Below are 18,836 nucleotides of genomic sequence, written 5' to 3'. Positions count from 1 at the left end.
TTGTTTACATTTGGATATATTATCTATTCTACATAATTTTTAAAAAAGAAAACTCTTGAAACTATGAGAGCCAAAGTAAAGAAAAATCCCAACTCATGCTCTGTTACAAAAAAGCATGTTTTGTATCCTCACCCCCATCCCACCAGAAACTTGTGTATGGCAAAAGCAAATGTCCAGGTGAACCAGCAGTATATCTACCACATGTGCGCCGAATAATACCATTTGAAATTACCCCAGCAACTCAACTGATGTTCACACAGCTTAGACTACAAACCTTATGGCTGGCCTATTTGCAAAGTCTGGAGCTATTTTCAATCCCTCGGCTGTGTATCTATCTATGTGTATATTTTTCAATCAACCTTTCCTGCCAGGCAGAGTGCAACATTAGCTGGATTCCAGTAAGGAAGGCAAGGGACAGGGTGAGATAATATGTCAAAACAAGTTCTATAAATACAGCTTTTGGCCTAGTATCTCAAAAAGGAATCAAAACAGCTCAAGCTTAAGTAGAAAAATCCTACAGTCCTGCAATATCTTACTTGAAGGCTCTAAAGAACAGAAGAGGCCAGGGATCTTGAATCTTGTTTCTCACACCATATCTTGTCTCCTTCCTAATCTGAGGGAGATTAAGATCAAATTGTAGGTATATTTCCAAGTCAGCATCTCCCTGCCTCTTCCCTTATCCTACCCTATCCCACATGCTACCAAGTCCATCAACAGCCTCTCACTGAGCTTACTCCAATTCTTAGGCCAACAAGCCCAACACACATAACCTACAACAGCTCTTCCACGGTACTTAGCATCTAACTTCTATCATCTCCAAAATCCTTGACCAAGCAGCCAGGAACCCTGCCTGTACCATCTGCCCCAACCTCAACCCAAATACATGGGCACTCAAGCAGGATGTTTCCATATGGTCTTGTTTCAGAAGGTCTGTCCTGTTCTACTGAAAAGCAGGAAACTTTATTCAATTTCTCTCCATTCTTAACATCATAATCCTACAAAACCAGAAATCACTTATTTCTGTGGAGATGCTTCCTAAGATAGTTAGGTTTTATGCCAGAAAGTACAAAAATTACACCTTTGCTTCAGCCAATCAGGGTGTGTGTTCAGGGTGGCTTGATTCATCCAACGGATACACAGCACTAGGGCAAATTCTAAATTATCTCCTTAATACTGTCACATTTTTAAAAAGTGACTTCAATTAGCATGCTTTCATCACTCTCAAATTGTGCTCCTAAAAGTGTTTCTCACATTTAAATATCCATTTATATGATCTCTGTCACCCCCTTCAAATTACTCCTAAAAAAAAAAAAATCCCACTGTTCCACAAAATTAAACCTGTCAGTGCTTTGACTTCATTTTTATAAAAACAAGCTCTTTATAATATGGAACATCTATCCATCAAAAACACACACAGAGAACATCCACTCTATACCTAAGACTAGAGAGGACACAAAAAAGGCCCAATCCCTGTCCTTGTTCTAAAGACTTGACTTAAGAAACTAAAAACAAGAGGTTCCCAGGTGGCATGGCAGGTTAAGGATGCAGGATTGCCACAGCTGTGGTGTAGGCTACAACTGTGGCATGGGTTCAATCCCTGGCCGGGAACTTCCAGATGTCGTAGGTGCAAACAAAAACAAAAATAAAACACAGGACAGCATATATACGAGGGAAAGTCTATATAGTAAGGGGAAATTGTCATCAATTCAAGAGACAAACACCTCAGGAAAGCTGGTTCTTATTTCCCTGTCTAAATCAAAATTTTGTGCTATTTAATAACATTGTCTTAAGACAGAATAACATTTTTTCTATCCTCTACCAAAATATCTCAGCCCCTCAATAATTCACCCATCATTTCTTTTAAACACATATCCCTGTCATCCTGCTACACTCACAAAGATTATAGCTAATGGACTAGGCAAATTCGCCAGTTTTCTCTTCTGATGCCCCCCATGAAGGAATTTCCTAAAGACGTGTAGTGCAGGGACCAAGAATTAAAGAAGCTAAATTTAACTCTGCTTTCAATATCTTCTAGTCTGGCACTAACAGAGATAAACTAGTAATTTTAGTTATGCTCCACAGACTCCCTATATGCCTTCCAGCTCTTTATCATCAATAAATGAATTAGTTGACAGTGACCTGCAACACCAAGTCAATAATGTAGTCATCTTCAGAAGGAAATTCTTAACTGAAATTGGGTTGACTGATTCATGATTCACTGATTTCCAAATAAAATTCAGAATATGTTAATAAAACTGACTATAAGCCTATAATACATCCTACTCTCAGACTCTGGAGTCACACCACTGATTCTAATCCCAGTTTTGAGTTTAGCCAGGTTTAGCTTTGAGTAAGTTGTTTAACTTCTTTATACCAGTTTCCTACTTGGTAAATGGCTATAGTAACTACCTACTTTAGAAGGTGTTTATTAGAATTTAAAATATTAGGAGTTCCTGCTGTGGTGCAGCAGGTTAAGGATCTGACATGTCTCTGTGGCAAGGTGGGTTTGATACCCAGCCCAGAGCAGGAGGTTAAGGATCCAACTTTTGCTTGGATCTGATCCCTGGCCAGGAACTTCCATTTGCCGTGGGTGCAGTTTAAAAAAAAAAAAAAAAGGTTTAAAAAAAATTTATACATGCAAAGCATTGAGAACAGTGCCTGACACACAGAAAGTACTCAATAAACTTTTGCTATCATTATTACTTCAGGCACTAAGGTTGGTGCCTATGATGGGAAAGGATGAGTCTCCAAAATTTTGACAAGATGATTGTCTCTCTTCAAAATGGAGTATCTAAGTAGATTATACAGAAATATCACCTATTAGAAAGAGTGAGTACAGATAACAAGAAAGTGACTGGCTGACAGATCTTCAACTGGACCTGGTGACAGATCTTCAACTGGACCTGTTAGCATCCAGTGTAAGTGTAACCTTCATTACAAAACACTGAACCATTTGTTCTAAGAGCACTTACTTATTTATAAACATTCATTACCCTCTCACACCAAAAAGGATTTATGGAAGCTTTCAAAATGCATACAATAAAAAATTACAAATAAAATGAAGCCATGGAAATGTTTTTAAAAGATCAAGAACAAAGGGAAAGCTGAAATAGAGATGTGCTAACCACAGTGTCCTTTACTGGGGTGGGAGCTGTAAAATCAGAGAGCTGCTACTGATTTTAATCTCCAATGACAGACCCTAAAGAGGGTGTATAGTGATTCATGATATAAGTGCGAAAACATTAATAGAATGGTAAAATAAGACAGGCACTAAGCTGCCAAGGGGAAAGTGAGGCTGACTTACTGCCACACTCAACAGAATTTTAGAAAGTCATTAAGTAATGCAGGACCCATGACAGACTCAGCACCAGGTCCTAGACCCTAAACAAACACCTGAAGCCAACAATGAACAAGTCACAGAACAGACTCCTAAGGGATGCAAAGGCAGAACACATCAGCAAATGGTCACATAGAACTCTGCAACCATATCACACAGCTATAGAGGAGGCTGCCTCAGTGAATGTATTTCTCCAGCACTTAAAGTCCTTTTCTCTCATCGGCCACAGCTACAAATATGTGCAGAGAACTGTCTCATCCCTCCTCAGCTGACAAGTTCTATTCCCAACTCTGCATGCTTATTATGACTCATGGGGGAATGGGGGAGGGGAGTAAAAGCAAAATGTAAAACAGAGAAACCAATTTGAATTTAGACTTAAGTTGATCAAGGGTGAGGAATTCATTTCTGTCTAATTAGAGTATCTCAAAACAAAGCAAGAAAGTACTCCTTAAGTATATAACAAACCCAGTACTCTCTGGAAATAGCCTGAAATCTGTCTACATGTCATGTCCCGTACTATTCCTTAAATAGACATGACACCAAAAAACATCACAAGCCTTCTGTAAAGCCTAAACTTTACAAAGCACTCTGAATCAGCGCAGGGCATAGGCCGCTGCAAAGCCCAAAGCCATGGGGCATTTATCACAGTTCCTTTTCCAGCAAAAGGCCAAGGGAAGAGGCTTAAGTCCTACTGCACCCTCTTCCAAAGATGTGTATGATATCATTTCTTAAGGGAGCAGAGGTGTCTCACCTTTTATGTTCAAATCTTAATTTGTATGCTAGGAATGGAATTCATTTCCACTCCTAAGAACTAGGCTCTTTGTGAACAGTGAAAAACAAAAGGGAAAAAATACTACTACTTTAATAAGCTAAGTTTCTAAGAGAACCCAAAGACCATTTCTGACACTATGTTACTGGTCTGGCATCCTTTACCTTAAAAAAATCTTTGTTAAATAATACGAATCTTGCCCCTCATCCCATCCCCAAGGTTCTGAAACATTCTCTACCTTATATAATTGGCAAAACAAAACAAAGAAGACAAACAGGTCACCTCTTTAACTTGAAAAACTCAGTCCTCCACAGAAATGAACACAGACAGACAGATGGATGCACGTAAAAACACAAATTTCGAGCCCTGGCTGAGCCCTGAGCAGGCCTCAGCTAGAATGGACGCACAGGGCAGCTGCTCGGCTGAGCTAGTGGGCTGCTCCTGCTGCTGCTGTACAAATATAGAAAGCTGAAAAGTGGAACAGCAGCTTCAGCAGAACAGATCCTGCTCCGTGCTCAGAGAGGGAGGAGCAGGGACCTGAACAGCTTTCTCCATACATGGTTGCCGAAAGGGAGCCATTAGTGAAAGCTCAATTATCTCACACACATGCACTGTGTTCACATGCTCCAGACAAAAAACAGAAACACACAGGCTGGTACTTGAGGAAAGGTTTGAGATTCTATTTCAGTCAAGGAACTTCTCAATAATTTCAGACACTTACACCAAGAATCCCTCTGCCACAGGAAACAGAAAAGAAACTAAAAAAAAAAGGAAAGAAAGAAAAAAGAGAATAAAAAATTGCTGTCTCTGGCGTAGGCCAGTGGCTACAGCTCTGGCTGGACCCCTAGCCTGGGAACCTCCATATGCCGTGGGAGCGGCCCTAGAAAAAGGCAAAAAGGCAAAAAGACAAAAAAAAAAAAAAAAAAAAAAAAAAAAAACACAAGACACTAAAAACTTTACTAGGTCAGATCCTTACCAGATCAGTAGCAGCCATGAGGCTTAATTTATCCTTTAAATTCTGGAATTTAGTATACAAAAAAGGTTATTCTGCATTTGTGGGGAGGATCCTAAGCTTCACGGGTCCTTTGCTGTTTTCAGAAAGAAGGTCTTATTCCAACTTTCAGACTATGTTTTTTTGTTTGTTTATTTTTTTTTGTTTGTTTTTTAGGGCTACACCTGGGGCACATGGAAGTTTCCAGGCTAGAGGTTGAATCCTATAGCTGCTGGCCTACTCCACATCCACAGCAACACTGGATCTGATCCTCGTTTGTGACCTACACCACAGCTCACAGCAATGCCGGGTCCTTAACCCATTGATCAAGACCAGGGATCGAACCTGCATCTTCAGGGATACCAGTCAAATTCATTACCACTGAGCCACAATGGGAACTCTCAAACTATGTTTTGACTTTTTTTTTTTTTTTCTGATTTACAAGTTAAAATAAACTTTTAAAATATATCTTCCAGGATGGTTTATATAATCAGAAGCCAAATGTTTATGTTTTAAAAATTACTTTGCTTAGAACAATTCATTCAGATTCATCTCAACATGAAGTACACGAAAAGCTTAATTTCTGGCCAAAGTGAACTCTCCAAAGATAAGAAAAACATGGTTTAGGGGGAAAAAAAAGGGAATCAAAAACAGAAAGAAAGAAAATGGTTGGATGATTGATGGGCTCAAATGATTCTGTACTTTAGCCCTCAATGAATCAACCAAGTAATTACTATGCACTGTGTGTGTGTGTGTGTGTGTGTTTATTCAGCATCATGAGGGCTGAGTGCAAACATAAACCACAGTATCACTGATCTCCAATCTTATAATCTAAATACTGGGTAACATTAACACATGAGATAATAAAGGCTGATAGTGTATGACTAGCACTAAAGTGTGGGGTACAAACAAACTATAAATGCTATGCAAAATTAAAAGAAAAAAAGACTGAGGACAGGCAGATCTAGATCTTCCAAAGGTACCACCTACCAGCACTCTAAGAACAATTGCAATGTAAGGACACAGGGATGTGGACTAGATGATTTTTAAGGTCCCTCCACTTCTGAAATTTTGAGTCCATAATTTTATTTTATTGCTTTTTAGGGCCACATCTGTGGCATATGGTGGTTCCCAGGCTAGGAGTCAAATAAGAGCTGGATTTGCTGGCCTACGGCACAGCCACAGCCACACAGCATCCGAACCGAGTCTTCGACCCACACCACAGCTCAGAGCAACACCGGATTCCTAACCTACTGAGCGGGGCAAGGGATCAAACCTGCATCTTCATGGATACTAGTCTGGTGCGTTACTGTTGAGCCACGACGGGGACTCCTAAGTCTGTAATTTTAAAATGTAAAGTAATTTAAACCAAAATGTTTCACAGAGTGTGAGATTAATCCCACACTGCTTATAGAAGCAAAATTAGCTTTAGCTCACTTTAGAGAAAATACATTCTAAGAAAGATAAAAATTAATTCAGACCATAATTCAGTTTGTTTTGCTTGTTTGTTGGGGTTTTTTTTGGCTGTCCTGCAGCCTATGAAGTTCCCAGGCCAGGGATCAGATCTAAGCCGTGGTTGCAACCTAGGCTGAAGGTACAGCAACACTGGATCTCTAACCCACTGTGCCAGGCCAGGGATCAAAGCTGCGTCCCAGCACTCCCAAGATGCCACCGAGTTCCTTGGGCCACAGTGGGAACTCCGCTGCCTAGTCTTTTGAGGAAATTTTATACCACTATTAAAAGGGGGAGGGGAAAAAATTGCCACAGGGAAACAAAATGGTGGGATAAGAAATGGTGATGCTGGAGTTCCGGTCGTGGTGAAGTGGTTAATGAATCTGACTAGGAACCATGAAGCTGTGGGTTTGATCCCCAGCCTTGCTCAGTGGGTGAAGGATCCGGTATAGCCGTGGGCTGTGGTGTAGGTCACAGATGCAGCTTGGATCCTGCGTTGCTGTGGCTCTGGCGTAGGCCAGGGGCTACAGTTCAGATTAGATCCCTAGCCTGGGAACCTCCATACGTGGGTGTGGCCCTAGAAAAGACAAAACAAACAAAAAGAAATGTGATGCTGACGTACTTTGAGATTTTCATTACAAAACACTTGCTAAAAGCCATGCAGTCACGAAGGGGGTAGCTCCCAGGAAGAGAGCACTGCCTAGCTCCTTTCCATCAATGAAATGTTTGGTATGTGTGCACAACCCCTCAGCTCACAGGACACAAATACTCAAACATACTAGGTAGCACCCCAGCAAAATGCTTTCCCTAAAACTTTGAAAAAAAAAACCCAAACCCTTCAAATTCTTAAAATATAACTGGTCCACCATAATTATTTAATATATTGTATAGGCAAATTAACCATTTGAAATTTTCTTAGCCCTTCGTAGGTAATGCAGTAATGGTAAGTGCAAGATGCCAAATTATAGCAAACCTGATTTCTCAATCCCACCACCTACATCTCCTAGAGCAAGACAGAGCCTTGTCCACACTGTTTCATGTGCTGAAAAAGAAAAGAACACAGCAGGATTCCAGGAGAGGTATTTTCATGTCGCACAAAACAAAGACATGCAAATGTTCAATATATTATTTAAAATCTCTTGGAGTTCCCAATGCAGTGTGTTAAAGGATCTGGTGTTGCCACAGCTGCAACTGTAGCTCAGATCTGATCACTGGCCCAAGGAGCTCCATATGCATGGACAAAAAAGAGAGGAAAAACAAAAAAAAAAAACCTCTTAACTGTGCTAGTGGCTTATATATTTAATTTTTCTGAGCAGGCTTGTTATAGCAACACTGATTTCCTAAAGCATAACTTATTGTGGACTACTATGCTACTTTCTGAGCCAGATCAGAGCACTTATTGCCCATTAAAGTTATTTATGTAAAAATAAAGAACTATGGAATTTCTATTGTGGCTCAGCAGGTTAAGAACCCAACATAATGTCCATGAAGATGTGGGTTCAATCCCTGGCCTCACTCAGTGGGTTAAGGATCTGGCATTGCCACAAGCTGTGACACAGGTTGAAGATGTGGTTCGGATCTAGCATTGCTGTGGCTATAGTGTAGGCCTGCAGCTGCAGCTCCAATTTGACCCCAGCCCAGGAACTTACAAATGCTATAGGTGCAGGCATAAAAAAAAAAGAGAGAAAAGAAAAATAAAGAACCAGAGTTCTCCTGTAGCAGAGCAGATTAAGAATCTGGTGTAATCGCTGCAGGGGCCTGGGCCACTGCTGTGGCACAGGTTTGATCCCTGGCCTGGGAACTTCTTCGTGCTGGAAAAGAATAATAATAATAAAAAAAAGAACACAATGCAGGAGTTCCGGTCATGGCTCAATCTGACTAGGATCCACGAGGACAGAGGTCTCATCCGTCACCTCACTCAGTGGGTTAAGGATCCAGCGTTGCCATGAGCTGTGGTATAGATCAAAGACACAGCTCGGATCTAGAGTTGCTGTGGCATAGGCCAGAGGCTATGGCTCCAATTGGACCCCTAGCCTGGGAACCTCCAATGCCATGGATATGGCCCTAGAAAGACAAAAAAAAACAAAAACAAAAACACAAAGCACAACACAACTGTATATACCAAGGGTGATTAATAAAGTATAACCATAAAATCAAAATGGCTATATACACCTACAGCATGGCCTTTGGCAAGTCTTTTTTTTCTTTTTTGTCTTTTTTTGCCTTTTCTTGAGCCGCTCCTGGGGCACACATGGAGGTCCCCAGGCTAAGGGTCCAATTGGAGCTGTAGCCACCGGCCTATGCCAGAGCCACAGCAACTCAGGATCTGAGCTGAATCTGCGACCCACACCACAGCTCATGGCAACGCCGGATCCTTAATCCACTGAGCAAGGCCAGGGATCGAACCCACAACCTCATGGTTCCTAGTCGAATTCGTTAACCACTGCACCATGACGAGAACTCCAGCAAGTCATTTCTTTCCTGTTAACCTGCTTCTTCAAGTGAAAAATGGTATTGGTCCAGATCAGGAGTCCATATCTAGGGTCCACCAACCTACAGAATTCAGATATTTAATGGATTTCATAAACTGTACTATAGTATGTGTAAGATTTTACATATACATGTAAAATATTTTTATGTACTTTATTTTTATTTATAGAGAAATGGGTCCATAACTTTTTACTAGATTTTCAAAGAGGAACTATGATCTAAAACAGGTTTAAGAAACAAAGACTAGGGAGTTCCCATTCTGGCTCAATGGTAGCGAATCCAACAAGTATCCATGAGGACACGGGTTTGAGCCCCAGCCTTACTCTGGGTTAAGGATCCGGCATTGCCGTGGGCTGTGGTACAGGCTGAAGACGTAGCTCGGATCCTGCATTGCTACGGCTGTGGCATAGGCTGGCAGGATTCGACCCCTAGCCTGGGAACTTCCATATGCCGAGGGTGCAGCCCTAAAAAGACCAAAAAAAAGAAAAGAAAACAATATATACTCTCTTTCATCTCTAACACCCTGTAATCTCCTCTTGCACTTCCTAGTACAAAAAGAAGGGAATCTTCATGACTAAAATCAAGTTACCCTGGCTAAATTACTCAAAATAATGTATTCAAATTCAAACCAAATCGGAATTGTTTTTAGAAAACTAACATCACAATGCTTTTTAAAAATATTTTCTAAGTTATTATAAATCAACCACACTTCAATTTAAAATAAATAAATAAATAAAAGCCTAGTACAATTGACTCAGGAGAAAAAAATTTATTTTTTCCCTCCAAGCAAATTTTACCACCAAGGGGCTTACATGAGAGTTTGGTAGATGTGCTTAGGGATATTCCAGTAGACAGTTCCTCTCTGACCAGGTGTGCTTTTTTAAGAAGGCACAGCTTTCAGTTTCCTACTTCTAATTCTATCCTGTAGAAAGTAATAGAAGACAGGCAGAGAAGAAAAAAAGTAGAGCATGGAAGATTGTAATAAAAGAGACTGATAATAGGGAAACATATTGCTTACCCATTCTGTCAGCAAGACGTGATATACAAGAATAGCCACTGCTTAATATCTCAATTTGTAAAAAGTCTATTAGATTAAAAAAAAAAAAAACTAGCCTTCCTCTAAGACAATAAAAGGAAAAATGTCACTAAACCATTTAATCCTAAAATTTGTAGGTTCTCATAGCAACCTAACTCATCATACTGCACATACTGTATATAAAGCACATATTTAGAGGCTTTAACCAGTAAACTCAGAATGTGACATATGTGCAATGTGGGCGACAACATTATTCTGGGAACTTTAACTTCAAAATCTTCCAACTTTTATTTTGCAGCCTCAAAGATGATATAATAGAGTTAACTATGCAGAAGGTACAAGCTCAAAGAAGAGGTACAAAGAACATAAATAGAAGCGAAGAGATGAAAGACAAGAAAAATCAGGCTATCAGAAAAAGTTTCTGAACATGATTCGCCCCCTACTGTGAATCAACCTGTAAATGGAGACTTAAAAAACAAGATTGCTAGTGAGGGCACAGCATTTAGGACTCTCTTTAATGTGGGCCCAGACAAAAGAGGACATAGTCACAGAGCAGACCATTTGGTAAAAGTGTCACTGATTGCAAGGCAGCCAGAAGAAACTGGTATTTTCTCCCTCTCCTTTCTAGGAGCTCATGGAACATGGTTGCTTAGAACTAAAAGCAATATCAAAGCCAAAAGGATGGCTGTGAGGCATGGGAGTTGGGAGACAGAGACCAGACTTTAAAATAGAGAAGGCAAAGGCAATCTTTTTTTTTTTTTTTTTTTTTTTTGCTTTTTAGGGCCACATTTGCAGCGTATAGAGGTTCCCAAGCTAGGGGTCCAATCAGAGCTACAGCTGCTGGCCTACACCACAGCCACAGCAATGCAGGATCAAAGCCGCATCTGCAATCTACACCACAGCTCATGGCAATGCCGGATCCTTAACCCACTAAGTGAGGCCAGGGATTGAACCCACAACCTCATAGTTCCTAATCGGATTTGCTTCCACTGCGCCATAACAGGAACTCCAAGGAAATGGCAATCTTTTATGTCACATCATGTCTCACTAAGAAACCAAAGAAAGAGGAGTTCACCGATGGCACCCAACACTGTAACTAACTGCTGTCACCCAGGATCAATCCCTGGCCTGGGATCTTCCACAAGCCATGGATGTGACAGAAAAAATTAAATTAAATAAAATTAAATAAATAAAATAAAATAATACAAATAGATTCAAAGACATACCATGCTCTTGGATTGGAAGAGTCAATATTATCAAAATGACTATACTACCCAAGGCAATCTACAGTCAATGCAATCCCTATCAAATTACCAAGAACATTTTTCACAGAACTTGAACAAAATATTCTAAAGTTTGTTTGGTAGCACAAAAGACCCAGGACAGCCAAAAACATCCTGAAAAAGAAAAATGGAGCTGGAGGAATCAGGCTCCCCAACTTCAGACTATACTACAAAGCAAAAAATCATCAAAACCGTATGGTGGAGGAGTTCCCGTCGTGGCGCAGTGGTTAACGAATCTGACTAGGAACCATGAGGTTGCGGGTTCGATCCCTGCCCTTGTCAGTGGGTCAAGGTTCCGGCGTTGCCATGAGCTGTGGTGTAGGTCACAGACGCGGCTCGGATCCTGCGTTGCTGTGGCTCTGGTGTAGGCTGGCAGCTACAGCTCCGATTAGACCCCTAGCCTGGGAACCTCCATATGCCGTGGGAGCGGCCCAAGAAATGGCAAAAAGACAAAAACAAACAAACAAACAAAAAAACCGTATGGTACTGGCACAAAGACAGAAATACAGATCAGTGGAACAGGATAGAAAGCCCAGCATTAAACCCACACACCTACAGTCAACTAATCTATGACAAAGGAGGCAAGAATATACATTGGAGAAAAGACAGCCTGTTCAGTAAGTGGTGCTGGGAAAACTGGACAGCCACATGTTTATAAACACCTCCTACCACTCAATACCCAAAAAACAAACAACCCCATCAAAAAATGGGCAGAAGATCCAAACAGACAATTCTCCAAAGAAGACATACGGATGGCCAAAAAACACATGCAAAGATGTTCAACATCACTCCTTATTAGAGAAATGCAAATCCAAACCACTCTGAGATACCACCTTACACCAGCCAGAATGGCCATCATCAAAAAGTCTACAAACAACAAGTGCTGGAGAGGGTGTGGAGAAAAAGGAACACTAGTACAATGTTGGTGGGATTGTAAATTGGTGCAACCACTCTGGAAAAGCAGTATGGAGATTCCTCAGAAAACTAAACATAGAACTACCATTTGATCCAGCAATCCCACTCCTGGGCAGCTATCCAGAGAAAACCACGACTCGCAAAGGCACATGTACTCCAATGTTCACTGCAGCACTCTTTGCAATAGCCAAAACATGGAAACAACCTATGTGTCCATCGACAGAGGAGTGGATCAAGAAGATGTGGTATATATACACAATGGAATATTACTCAGCCATTGAAAGGCACGAAATACCAGCATTTTTAGCAACATGGATGGACCTAGAAATTATGCTAAGTGAGGTCAGTCAGACAATGAGACACCAACATCCAATGCTTTCACTGACATGTGGAATCTGAAAAAAAAAGGACACAATGAACTTCTTTGCAGAACAGATACTGACTCACAGACTTTGAAAAACTTATGGTTTCTAAAGGAGACAGTTCAGGGGGTGGGGAATACGCTGGGGTTGTGGGATGGAAATCCTATAAAACTGGATTGTGATCATTGTACAATTATAAATGTAATAAATTCACTGAATAATAAAAAAATAAAATAAAATAAAACAAAAACAAAGACGTAACATCCAGTTTTCTCACCTAGTAAGTGACCTGTCAGTAGGATACCCCCACCTATCTGCCCAGAGGAACTCCACTGTGATCCATCCATTTTTTGCCCTCCCCCCCCCTTTTTTTTTGCTTTTTACGGCCACACCCGTGGCATGTGGAGGTTCTCAGGCTAGGGGTCAAATTGGAGCTACAGTTTTGATCCTAAGCCACAGCCACAGCAACACAGGATCCGAGCCATGTCTTCGACCTATACCACAGCTCACGGCAATGCCGGATCCTTAACCCACTAAGCAAGGCCAGGGATCGAACCTGCAACCTCATGGCTCCAAGTCAGATTCATTTCTGCCTCGCCATAACAGGAACTCCCATTTTTTGCCCCTTTTTTGGCCCTGCCTGAGGCAGGCAGAAGTTCCTGGGTCAAGGACTGACTTGAGTCACAGCAGTGACAACGCTAAATCCTTAACCTGCTGCACCATCAGGGAACGCCCATTGTGTTTCTTTTTAAAGACTGGAAGATGCTACGAATGCTATCTACCTTAAAAGCACATTTCCATGCCACTTATGTTACGGTTAAATTACTCTTACTTTTCAACAAGAAAACAGATACAGTTTAGAAAACTGTTTTGGTAAGACACACAAACAATATCTTATCAGGGCAGTTAATGAATATGCCCACATTTTCCTAGCTCAAAGATAAGAACTTCCAAGAGTCCCCTGGCAGACTAGCAGTTAAGGATTTGGCATCGTCACCGCTGTGACTTGGGTTTGATCCCTGGCCCAGGAATTTCTGTATGCCGAGGACACCACCCAAAAAAAAAGTAAGTACTTTCAGAATGAGTAGTTCCCACTGTGGCTCAGCAGGTTAAGGACTCAATGTTGTACCTCTGAGGACGTGGGTTCAATCCCTGGCTTCACTCAGTGGCTTAAGGATGCAGCACTGCCTCAAGCTACAGTGTAGGTCATAGATGCAGCTCAGATTCATTGTTGCCATGGCTGTGGTAAAGGCCTCAGCTGCAGTTCCAATTCAACTTGCCTGGGAACTTTCATGTGCTGCAGGTGCAGCTATAAAAAGAGAAAAGAAAAAAATATATTTCTAGAATGAGACTCTGATTTACATTGCTGCTTAACTCTTAAAAATACTACCACATGAAAAGGAGTGGTTACAAAAATAAATTATTTCATTATTTTTATAAGACTGAGCCTCAAAAACCAAGAAAAGGAAAATGCACAGAAATTGGAGTGTGGACTAGTAGCCCAGTCCTGACCTACCACTTGATAGCTGGATGCCCCCAACTAAGTTACTATCCTCACTATGGCTCCTAACCTAGAGTTTCCTAGTCTACAAAATGGTAGGGATGCAACCATCTCTCTTTTTCTCTCTCATTCCCTCCCTCCCTTCCTCCCTGACACTGTCTCTCTCACTCCTGCCCCCGACAACCCAAAATGCGAAGTCTAATGTTAGTTTCCCTTATTACACTGTAATTCAGCATACTTTATATCAAGAAAAAGTTCATACAATGAACCATTGTGCAAAAATTCACTAATCAAATTAAGAACCAGAATAACTACAAAAATAAGAAATATATTTGGGAGTAAATGAAGGAAAGGGCCACTGGCTGAAGCTAGGATTAGAGATTTCTTTCAGAGCCAGGCCACACCTGCTAATAACTAAAATATTTGATTACCTTAATTACCTTGGCTGCACAACAAGAAGTGGTGGTGGTCATGAAATTCCAGAATATTAAAAACTCAGCCACATTTTCATTATAGCATTCTCTACTGTGTTGAAGTCAAGACAGCAAAAGACTGCCAACAGCATTTTCACTTTAATTTTCTGGTAAGACAAAAAGAAAAATTAATATTGGAGCCAAATTCTCCATTTTTAGATATGGTAAATAAATTCTTTGAGGACAAAAAATTTTTGGTTACATGGTTATAAGAAACTGAAAACATTTCTTTATACCTTATTAGAAAATATGCATTTATGCTTTGCTTAAAAGGCATTTAAAAAAATCCTCAAGCTAATAATCTTAAGTGTTTACCAGTTACTACCTTTCAAATAGTTCAGAAAGAGGAAAAGTGAAATAAAAGCTGAAGCACTTACTGATGGGGAATTAAATGATGGGTATATTGAGCAACAATGACATTCATGAGCAACAATGATATCCTAAATAATGAATCTTGGGATTCTCCTTGAGGCTCAGTGGAAACGAATCTGACTAGTATTCATGAGGACACAGGTTCAATTCCTGGCCTTGCTCAGTGGGTTAAGGATCTGGCATTGCCGTGAGCTGTGGTGTAAATCACAGACGTGACGGATCTGGCGTGGCTATGGTGTAGGCTGGCAGCTACAGCTCTGATGTGACCCCTTGCCTGGGAACTTCCATGTGCAGTGGGTGCAGCCCTAAAAAGACAAAAGGAAAAAACAAACAAAAAAAAACCCACCTAAATAATGAGCCTTAAAAAAAAATCCTTTTTTGGTATATGTAATTACCAAAATAATGTTGGTTCTGAATTCAAAACTCACTTCTGGGAGTTCCTGCTGTGGGCAAAAGGATCTGTAGCGTATCTGCAGAGCCAAGATGCAGGTTCGATCCCTGGCCCAGCACAGTGGGTTAAAAGGATCTGGTGTTGCTGCAGCTGCAGCATAGGTCACAACTGCAGCTTGGATCTGATCCCTGGCCCAGGAACTCCATATGCTGTGGGTGGCCAAAAAAGGAAAAAGAAGAAAAAACAAAAGAAGTCAAAACTCGCTTCTGTGTAAATGAACCTTCTCTAAACAACGACACAAACAGTCACAAATGGAGTGTTTAGTTTTTGGTTTGCCTATTTAGTTTTTGATTTTACTTTTAAAATACTGTGAGGCCTCTTGATATTCTTTAGCTCACCATCATCTATCTCAATCTCATTAAGCACATTATAAAATACTTATAAGGAGTTCCTGTCGTGGGTCTCAGCGGTTAACGAACCTGACTAGCATCTATGAGGACGCTGGTCCGATCCCTGGACTCAATCAGTGGGTTAAGGATCTGGTGTTGCCATGAGCTACGGTGTAGGCTGCAGACATGGCTTGGATCCTTGTTGCTGTGGCCCTGGTGCAGGCCCGAGGCTACAGCTCCAATTGGACCCCTGGCCTGGGAACCTCCGTATGCTGTAGGTTCCGCCCTAAAAAGACAAAAATAAATAAATAAATAAATAAAATACTTTAAGCTGCATATAGCATTGATCATCTCTTCCCTCCCAGATGTTAAAGACTAGCTTGTTCCAAATATGGCATTATCTTTTCAAAGTTCAAGGTTTAGGCATGATATAACTCTTTTAATGAATTATCTGTCTTGTCATGACTGATAAGCATGCCTTAAACGGAGATAAACAGGCTTAATGAAAAACATTTGGGTCTGATTTTCAGTTGCTATTTCACAGAGGAGAAAAACAAAGCTTATAACTTTAAAATGGGAAAGCCATGTAAAACTATCTTATCCTTGAACTAAGACAGTGAGGTCTTTGCTAACTAGACAGGTGTAACCCCCGCCTAAGGGAAGAGGCAGAGGCCACATGCCCAGGATGCTACAGAAGGGATTCTTTTGCTAGGCAGAAAATTTCCCTACACGACTTTTAAGGTATTTTCCTAGCCTCAGAAACTGAGATTTCATTTTTGAAAAGTAGAGGCATGGCAAATGTAATGTGTGGGTGGAGACAGCAGAACAGTGTGCTGGAAAATTAGAAGGCCTGGGTTGTAATCCTACTTCTGCTTCTATGTGAACTTAAGCAAGGCATTTCACTTCCCTTATTTGCAAAATGAAAGGTTTAGAGAAGAAAATGAAGATTCTAACATTCCAAGCCTATGGCTGCCTTCTATGCTGGCCTCCATCACCTACCACCTCCCACTACTGCATCTTACCATAATTAGACAACTTTTAAAGCATCTAATTAATGGAACGCAGAAATTAAAAACTTTAGCTTTCTATTTCTGGCTCATTGCAAATGTACAGCAACACTTTACCAAGGAGCAGTTAATGCCACACAGTTCTTTTCTTTGAACCCAAGTGACAGTTACATATTAACAAGTTGTAAACTAGGAGGTTGTTACCACGGGGACCCACTAGGATTCTTGGGGATGAACCTAGTAGGCTTTCTTTTTGGCTGCCCCAAAGCATATGGATTTCCTGGGCCAGGAATCAAATAGATCCAAGTCACAGTTGCAATCAATGCAGTATGGAAGCTGTGGCAACACAGGATCCTTAACCCAGTGTCAGGAGGTGGATCAAATCCATGTCCAAGAGCTCCAAAGACACCACCAATCCCACTGAACCACAGCAGGACCTCCTTTTTTATTCCTTCCTTCTTTTTTATTCCTTCCTTCTTTTTTATTTTTTTCTATTGGCCACACCTTCAGCATGTGGAAGGTCCCAAGTCAAGGATCAAACCCAGGCCACAGCAGTGACAACACTGAGTCCTTAACCACCAGGGAACTCCTCTAGCAGACTTTTTTTGGTCAGAGCCTTTTTTGATATTCTGGATCTAGCAATTCAGAAAGCCTGATGTAATTTTTCTTCAGCAAGCTTCTTTCAAGAAATATTACCATGTAGTATACAATTCTGAAAAAATATTAACTATTTTCGTGACTCTCTTGCAAGAAATAAATGTATTCAAGTCTTCCTTTATTTTTTTTTTTTTGGTTACACTCACAGTATGCAGAAGTTCCTGGACCAGGGATCAAACTTGTGCCACAGCAGCAACAATGCCTTAACCCACAAAGCCACAAGAGATCTCCGATATATTCAAGTCTTAATCTCCCTATCCACAAAAACAATTACATAAATATAAGCTCAATGAAGTTTCAGTGATCTAAACATGCTATTTTTTCTTTCCAGATCACCACATTTCATAAATTATATTACTTAGTATTTTTCCTATTAAGATTAAAGTTCTTGGAGTTCCCGTCATGGCTCAGTGGTTAACAAATCCAACTAGGAACCATGAGGTTATGTGTTTGATCCCTGGCCTTGCTCAGTGGGTTAAGGATCCGGCGTTAGCAGTGAGCTGTGGTGTAGGTCACAGACACGGCTCGGACCCCGCATTGCTGTGGCTCTGGGGTAGGCTGGCGGCTACAGGTCTGATTGGACCCCTAGCCTAGGAACCTCCATATGCCATGGGATCAGCCCTAGAAAAGGCAAAAAGACAAAAAAAAAAAAAAAAAAAAAAAAAAAAAGACTTAAAGTTCTCCAAAGCAAGTCTCTACTCAAGAAATTTCATCTTCCCTGATTAGGTCAGAAATATAACAAAGTATAATTATAATAAATAAAAGTGATTTAAAACAAAGCACACTGCTTAGATCAGAAGAGACTTCAAATTTCACATCTGAGAAACACTGCTTTGGGAAAGATCCCTGGTTTTCTCCTTACTTGTTGCAAGTAATAAATCCCTCCTTCTCCTGGAAAAATAAATATACGAACTCAAGTCTGCCTCCAAAATTGCTGTGTACGGCCAAAGGGGATGTAAGTCAGGGAGATGAAACTACCATTCTCAAGTGTGAGGTCACTTGGCTCCCCCGAGACCCACTCTGTAAGAGATACATTAGGAGAAGGGATCATTTACAAGTCTGATCTGTGGATCTGGTTTGTTCAGAGAACTGCAACAGTCAGAATTCACAAGAAAACACTTCTCTAAGTCTTAGCCCAGAGCAAAGTTACATCAGACAAATTCACATTAATAAATAAAAACGGCACTTGATTTCACAGTAATAGTCTAAAACTTCAGCTATCCTAAGCCTAACTCACAAACTTGAGAGCTAAAAAGTATTTGAAACAAAAACTCAAAAAGTGTCCCTGTGCTCATAAAAATCTTTCCTTGCCCTCAAACTAATAATTTATTGAAAAACCTAAATATAAACACCACTAAGATAAAGTATGTGTTGAAACCAAATTCATAACCATATTAGAAAAGTAAAAGAG

General features: G+C 40.6%; 1 protein-coding gene across 39 annotated transcripts in view; it reads right to left on the bottom strand.

Annotated features, from left to right (window-relative positions):
• CELF1 (CUGBP Elav-like family member 1) overlaps positions 1–18,836 on the bottom strand; it is a 94,961-nt gene that overhangs the window by 56,291 nt on the left and 19,834 nt on the right. For 4 of the 39 annotated variants that reach the window (XM_021083110.1, XM_021083078.1, XM_021083113.1 and 1 more), the window contains exon 2: positions 14,568–14,716. The exons of 24 other annotated variants lie outside the window; for them this stretch is intronic. The gene's annotated coding sequence lies outside the window, so the exon portion shown is untranslated. Of the gene's footprint in view, positions 1–14,567; positions 15,164–18,836 lie in introns of those variants that run through there. 11 more of the 39 variants (XM_021083077.1, XM_021083084.1, XM_021083108.1 and 8 more) reach the window with 6 other exon arrangements.

Source organism: Sus scrofa, chromosome 2 (genome assembly GCF_000003025.6).
Source record: "Sus scrofa isolate TJ Tabasco breed Duroc chromosome 2, Sscrofa11.1, whole genome shotgun sequence".
Lineage (NCBI taxonomy): Eukaryota > Metazoa > Chordata > Mammalia > Artiodactyla > Suidae > Sus > Sus scrofa.
This window is presented reverse-complemented; position numbering and strand designations above follow the sequence as displayed.